Raw genomic sequence first — 6,803 nt, forward strand, 5'->3', positions numbered from 1 at the left:
AAATGGTCACAACGGCCCAAGCTGAGCCAATCCAAAGCCAGGAGCCAGTAGCTTCTTCAGTTCCCCCACGCAGATGCAGGGGCCCAAGCTCTTTGATCATTTTCTACTGCTTTCCCAGGCCATAGCAGAGAGATGGATTGGAAGTGGGGCAGCCAGGACTTGAACTGGCACCCATATGGGATGCCAGCATTGTAGGCAGTGGCTTTACCTGCTATGCCACAGTGCCAACCCCTTATAGAATGGAATTCTAAAAAAAACAGGTTCCCATACATGCTGTATATAAAAGACATTTTATTTACCTTTTTATTTAATCCCCTTGCTTTTGTCAGCTGTTAGAGACTACCAACATCCTTTGCCTAGTGTACCCTACATTTTCTAAACGTTTCAACCCCATCTCCATTTCTATCTTCACAGTCTCTCTCTCTTTTCCCTAATTCTACCTTCAATTTATAATGATTATATTGGGTCCACCAGGTTATTTCAGGATACTATCTCTATCTAAAGTAATTTATTTATGCAATGTCCCTTTTACCATGTAAATTAATGTACAGATTCTGAAGATGAGGAGGTGAACATATTTTATAGATCACTATTCAGCCTACCATATTATGCTTTGCTGAAATCCAGATATATTGTTTAAACAGCCTAGTTAGGCTTTCAAGGATCACCAGTCACATTCACTCATTTAACTGCAATGCATTCAATGGAGTAGAAAGAACCACCATAAACTGGCTATAACAATTACCCTGCACCAAATCCTGGACACACACAGACTTATCTAGGATCATGATAACTCTTATTTACTGCTAGTCACACACTTTGCCTATCTCAGGGCAATACTTGGAGTACTTTTCAGACATAATGTAATTTGTTCATAATTCATTTCAACATATCTTCACTAAGATATTATTTTGGCTGTTTGTATTGCTGACTTTAATTTTCCCATAATAAAAATACAGTAATTATTTGTGTTGGTAAGTAGAACAAACTGATACTTAGGGGCCAGTGCCATGGCTCACTTGGTTAATCCTTCGCCTGTGGCACCGGCATCCCATATGGGCCCCAGGTTCTAGTCCCGGCTGCTCCTCTTCCAGTGCAGCTCTCTGCTGTGGCCCGGGAGGGCAGTGGAGGATGGCCCAAGTGCTTGGGCTCCTGCACCCGCATGGGAGACCAGGAAGAGGCACCTGGCTTCTGGCTTTGGATCTGCGCAGCGCCAGCCACAGCGGCCATTTGGGGAGTGAACCAACAGAAGAAGGACCTTTCTCTTTGTCTCTCTCTCTCTCACTGTCTATAACTCTACCTGTCAAATAAATTTTAAAAAAACCTGATATTTAGTTATCATTTAATCAATATTATGACCATATTTACAAAAGACAAGAAAATAGATAAAAAACTTAGAAAAGCTAAAAAGTTCTTTAAATATATGTAAAAAATAAAATGAGAATGTATTTAAAGTACTTCAGTATGTATTTAATACATGTAAAATACAAAAGACCGTGATGTACATATATACATGAATGTAAAAATCTCTCTATAGATATAGATATGGATATACATATAGATATACATATACATATATATAGTTAATTTCATGTAAAAATTTGAAACGCATGCATAACTTTTCATAATTAATATGTTGTATGAAATTTTTGAAGAAATTTCTATATAAAATATGTATGTATATCCCCCCCTTAAAATGTGAAACCCAAATGGTAGCAGGTTTTCCAATCCTTACCATACTAGATCTTCAAAGGAAGTTTCCCATTACCAACTAAAATTGATTCTTAATGTATAAAAGGAAATCTTTGTTCAGGAGTTCAGACTGGAAGTTCCATCAGTATCTGTGGCAATTACTAGCTGCAAATATTTTTTTTAAATATCATGCAAAATCCCATTCTATCTTCTCAGCCAGTTGGTGACAAAGAGAGTTGTGGAATATTTATTCCCTCATTGTTTGATTCCAAAATGATCTTAGAGTCTTATGGTTGAAACACTGTCTGCTAGGTTTGTGGCATCTGTTCACTTAATAAACCTGTCGTCTAGGTATTCATCAAACATGTTGACTGAGTGGGGTCAAAGACATAAACTAAAGCAGGAAGGTCCTTTTATACCCTTATCAATCTTTAGGGCATTCTTTTTTGCAACTACTTAAGACTGCTTTAGGGTTTGCTGAGTTACCCTCCTCCTCTTTCCCTCTCCCTTCAACTTATGCTATCTGTTTTGGTGATCAAGTGCTTTGCTTTTATTTACACATATATCTAGTTGGGTTATTTTAATATAAGGGAATTACTATGGATCTCCCTTTAAGCTTCATTTCTATTCTGTGCCACTAAATCTAAAGGATAGAAATCTTTTAGAGACTGTGGACTTTATTAATACTTCTATAGTATCTACCACAGTTGCAGTTAGCAGCAACTGAGGATTTGCCTAACCTTCTTTTCTATATACATCAAGTCACATGATTTTTTAAAGTAAGTGGTATATATTGATATTTCATTGTTTCTGTGTTTTTCTTTGTTTCCATTTGTCTTTCTAAGCTGTGAGCTGAGAGGGTTGAGAGCCAGACTTTGAAATGAGTCAGCTGTGTGGAGCCCAGACACTGAAAGAGGTTTCCGTAGCAACAGGAGATGTGTGGGAAAGCCTTCTGCACACTATAGCTTAGGAAGGAGGATTTACTGAGTGAGGTGCAAAGCCTCCCCTCTATCCTGGTGGTATTTTCTTAGTACAAGAATACTCGATTTGTGTTAGTTTGAGCTAATAAACATAGTAAAATTTCTTCTGAAGGCAAACTTTTCATTATTTGGAAATAAATTAAATACTGACATTGAACACATACTGTTTTGAAAATAACCGTACAATAAATAAAGCACTATCAACCAAAGGAGGTAAGCTTTAGTCAATGGAAAATAGCAAAGGGATCTTATTGATCTCATCACAAACACGTCCACTGCAACACTGAATTCAGTCTGGTAAAGGTCTTGCCTCCATACTTTTCTATAAAGTGGTCCTTAAATATATAGAAAATGTCTCACACCTAGCAGCCAGTTTTCTAGAAGGGATATTCATCTTACAAGCAGTCCTTATTTGGCCTGTAGTTAGTTGACACAATTGATTATAATGGTACTAAGCAGGCCACGTTTTCTGGTCTGGTTCCCTATTCTCTAAACTCTGAGTATTTGCATTGTGATGCAGGTATTGGGCAGTAGTGAAAAAAAAATCAGCGTATTTCCACATCCAGTATTGAAGAAATAACTCCAAAATCATTCTGGGAATCTCATCCTTCTGTAATATAGAAGTTAGGTATTGCTTGAGGTTTTGAAAGTCCATAACAAAGTCTATCTCATCTAAAAAAATTTCAATCAGACCATTAGAGTAACTGTAAATAAATTCCAAAGTATGAAAGATTTTATGAAACATTGTATCTCAAACAAGACCCAAACAAAGTTCTTTGATTGGTCATGGGTATCACCCCATAGTCTTGGGGCTATGGTGAGAAACTGGTTTATTAAGAACCATTCCAGGCCGGCGCCCCGGCTCACTAGGCTAATCCTCCGCCTGCGGCACCGGCAATCCGGGTTCTAGTCCCAACTGGGGAGCCGGATTCTGTCCCGGTTGCTCCTCTTCCAGTCCAGCTCTCTGCTGTGGCCTGGGGAGGCAGTGGAGGATGGCCCAAGTGCTTGGGCCCTGCACCCGCATGGGAGACCAGGAGGAATCACTTGGCTCCTGCCTTCGGATCAGCGCAGCACGCGCTGGCTGTAGAGGCCCTTTTGCGGGTGAACCAATGGAAGGAAGACCTTTCTCTCTCTCTCTCTCTCTCTCTCTCTCTCTCTCACTGTCTAACTCTGCCTGTCAAAAAAAATTCCATTCTCTACACTCATCTTTCCCTTGCACCTTTTTTTTTTTGAAGATTTATTCATTTACTTGAAAAGCAGAGAGAGAGAGAGAGAGAGAGAGAGAGAGAGAAACCTTAGTTCCACTGGTTCACTCTTCAATTGGCCACAAGAGCCGGGGTGGGCCAGACTGAAGCCAGCAGACAGGATTCTCTTCTGGGTCTCCCATGTGGGCACAGGAGCACAATCACTTGGGCGATCTTCTGCTGCTTTCCCAGGCGCATTAACAGAGGGTTGGATCAGAAGTGGAGCAGCAGAGACTCAGATTTATACTCATATGGGATGCTGGCATCACAGGTGGCAGCTTAATCTCCTACACCAGAAAGCCAACCTCTGCCCTAAACTCTTATTACCATTATGAAAAAAAAAAAAAAAACCAATAAGTTCCCTTAGAGAATTATTCATGGATTTCTGAATTGATATACATTCTAGCTAATAACTACCTCAAATTTGTGGTCACAATAATTAAAATTTTAGTTGATCTTTTAAAATGAGACAGTTGGAGCAAGCATTGTGGTTAGTGGGTAAAGCTTCCACCTGCAATGCCAGCCAGTTTGTGTCCCATCTGCTGTTTCTGATCTAGCTCCCTGCTAATGGTCTGGGAAAGCAGTGGATGATGGCACAAGTACCTGGGCCCCTGCCACCCGCGTGGTAAACCTGGAAGAGGCTCCTGGATCCTGGCTTCATTTCTGCCAACTGGATAGTGAACCAGTGGATGTAAGATGTATGTGTGTGTGTGTGTGTGTGTTTGTCTGTCTGTCTGTCTTCCTCTCTCTCTGTAACTCTGACTTTCAAAATAAATAAATAGCTATTTAAAAAATAAAAATGATGACTGTGTACTTCGAGTACACAAAGAGGAAAAATATATGACTTTTCTCTTTTTAGGATCTTCAAATACAAATGTGGATGGATGAAAAGAAAAGGGGAAATAGTATACAGTCAATTAAGGTTTTTGATTACTAACCACAAACTGACTCTGACTAACTTAAGCAAAAATAAAAGCCGTATTGAAAGGACATTTGATAGCTCACAGAATCAACAAGAGGTTTGAAAAAGTAGATTTAGAAAATAGTCAATAACCAAAGGTAACTTGGTAGAGAGAAATACAAAGTCACTCCATACACAATTGATAATATTGACCCATTACTGTCCCCTAAGTGTGAGCTGTAAAAGTTATCTTCACTGTCTGTCCTTGCAACTGTGTTTGGCTCAGTAGTGCTGTCCTCCCCACAAGCTGTTACCTGCAGACTCTGCCATGATACATATTGACCATATGTGGTTGAAACAAAATTATGAGATTTTTTTTCTCTGTGCTCCAGATTATTTAAGAATTTAAGTGTATTTTTTTTTGAGATCTGAAATGCAATCTTATTTGTTTGTTGTTATTAAACCTTATTTTTGACTGGACTCAGATTTAGAAGTAGACGCTCTCAGAGAAGACAGCCTACGTCTCTTGGCAATCTGTTCCTGGCGTTTTTCTTTGGCCTCCTTCATTCTCTTGGCCAAGGGTTTAGCATATTCTGCAGCCTCCTCCTTGTTCTTCTTAGTGCGCTGTTTCTTCAGAGCAATTCGCCGGCGTTTGTGTTGCAGGACACGTGGAGTAACCAGACGCTGAATCTTGGGTGCTTTGGTCCTAGGTTTCTTACCTTTTTGTTTAAGGGCTTTCTTACAACATACTGGCGTACATCATCTTCTTTAGAGAGATTGAAAAGTTTACAAATTCTGTTGGCTCTTTTAGGACCCAAGCAACGAGGCACCTTGGTATCAGTCAATCCAGGAATATCTTCCTCTCCGTTTTTTACAATAACCAAGTTGAGAACACTCAAATTGGCATCAACAATGCAGCCCCAAACTGATTTGCTATTTCTTTCTCCAGTTCTCCTTGGTCTGTAACAGGAATGCCCCTTACTCAGCAGCAGGCAGACCCGGCCATGGGTCAAGACACCTTGCTTCATAGGAAAACCTTGTTTATCATTCCCACCACTGATCCGGACCACATAACCCTTCCATTCTTCACCCAGAGCGTCGGCAGCAACTTCTGAGGCCATACACTTCTCATAGAAAGTACAAAGTTTATGTTCATCGTCCACTTCGATGAGTTTCTGGCAGCCAGTGGCTAGGAAGGAGATATTCAGCTTCATTTTGAAGCAGCTGACCACCTGGGAGGCACCAGAGAAAAGAGGCCCGACTTCCGCTTAGCTTAGATCACATAGGCACTTTCCATTCTCCAAAATTAAGGGTATTAGGATATGAGTTGCTTTAAAGTTATTTTCATGCATTTCACCAATGTCATTAATTAATAGTTAATTAATTATAATTAATTAATAGTTCAGCCCTTCAAATTTCATAATGCCTCCCTACTCAAACCACTCATTGCCCACAGTGAGTCCTCTTTTTCATTTATTTTATTTTTTAATATTTTATTTATTTATTTGAGAGGTAGAGTTATAGACAGTGAGAGGAAGAGACACAGAGACAGAGAGAGAGGTCTTCCATCCACTGGTTCACTCCCCAAATGGCCACAACCGCCGGAACTGCACCGATCCGAATCCAGGAACCAGGTGCTTCTTCCTGGTCTCCCACGTGGGTGCAGGGGCCCAGGCACTTGGGCCATCTTCTACTGCTTTCCCAGGCCATGGCAGAGAGTTGGATTGAAAGAGGAGCAGCTGGGACTAGAACCGGAAGCCATATGGGATTCTGGCGGCGCAGGTGAAGGATTAACCTACTGCACCACAGCGCCAGCCCCACATCCTCTTTAACTTGGAAAGACATTTTCCTTCAACACAGTATTCTTAAAATTGGTTAATTTCATAAAAGGAAGGGGGGTTCATATTTAGCTGGCTACTCTGACTAGAAAGATGGCATGATACAATGCAGGAATTTTCAACCTGATTGTGTCATGGTCATTAAAGG

At 40.4% G+C, this 6,803-nt stretch overlaps 1 pseudogene; it reads right to left on the bottom strand.

Moving 5' to 3' along the window:
* Positions 1–5,239: 5,239 nt before the first annotated feature.
* Positions 5,240–6,106, bottom strand: LOC100343094 (small ribosomal subunit protein eS6 pseudogene; annotated as a pseudogene).
* Between the last annotated feature and the right edge of the window lie 697 nt (positions 6,107–6,803).

The sequence above is a fragment of the Oryctolagus cuniculus genome, chromosome X (assembly GCF_051225735.1).
Source record: "Oryctolagus cuniculus isolate XC-2025 breed Fujian yellow rabbit chromosome X, ASM5122573v1, whole genome shotgun sequence".
In the NCBI taxonomy this organism is placed as follows: domain Eukaryota; kingdom Metazoa; phylum Chordata; class Mammalia; order Lagomorpha; family Leporidae; genus Oryctolagus; species Oryctolagus cuniculus.